General features: G+C 30.9%; 1 non-coding gene across 1 annotated transcript; it reads left to right on the top strand.

Annotated features, from left to right (window-relative positions):
* The first annotated feature begins 227 nt into the window (after positions 1 to 227).
* Trnap-ugg (transfer RNA proline (anticodon UGG)) lies at positions 228 to 299 on the top strand. Its single transcript has one exon. It is a non-coding gene; the product is annotated as a tRNA-Pro (tRNA).
* Positions 300 to 868: the final 569 nt, after the last annotated feature.

Genomic DNA, 868 nt, shown 5'->3' with positions numbered 1-868 from the left:
TTGTGAATTAGGAATAGGAATTAAAGATCATTCGTCATACGAATAAAAGCAAAGATCGTGATGATAAAATATCTTCTTCTTCTTCTTGACTGGTTTTACACCTCGGGGTGACTCTTCGCCGCATCCACTCCGGCTCTCTAGTTTTTGGTGTGGATGGTAAACTATCAAAAATATCAATACTATAATAGGTAGCTTAACTGTGTATTACGAAATAACTAAAGCATGGCGGCTCAATGGTCTAGGGGTATGATTCTCGCTTTGGGTGCGAGAGGTCCCGGGTTCAAATCCCGGTTGAGCCCACTTTTTTTAAATTCATTAATGGAATTTATATATCTGTGGAAAGTCTAAAAGCAGTATTGAAGTAACAATACATAAATACACATATTTTCTATAATGTCTTGTTAATAATATAACGTAAATTTTACAATTAATTACATAACAATATTTCAAATTACAATTTTATTAAGACATCTTTTTATCTCACCACAATGCAGTATCTCAGTGTTTCTCGACATTTTGAATCATAATATATAACAAAATTATTTTAAATTATTTTTGTGGTACAGTGGAACCTCGATTATCCGTCAGGACACCGGACCAAGGGTATGACGGATATAATCGAAAAGACGGTTAACAAAACATTAGAAAAAAAAATTAAAAATTCATAGTACAACTCTCAAATTTTATTTGTATGTCGGTTCGCTAAACTCAGACAAAACTTGCTAGTGATTTTAGTAGATATTTTTTTTTTTGGCCAATTTTGTCAAAATTGGCAAAATTACTAATTATTTAGTAATTATTAACTATTTAGTAATTATTTTTTTGCCAATTTTACCAAATTGGCAAAATTACTTACTAAAATCACTAG

The sequence above is a fragment of the Diabrotica virgifera genome, chromosome 5 (assembly GCF_917563875.1).
Source record: "Diabrotica virgifera virgifera chromosome 5, PGI_DIABVI_V3a".
Classification (NCBI taxonomy): domain Eukaryota; kingdom Metazoa; phylum Arthropoda; class Insecta; order Coleoptera; family Chrysomelidae; genus Diabrotica; species Diabrotica virgifera.
This window is presented reverse-complemented; position numbering and strand designations above follow the sequence as displayed.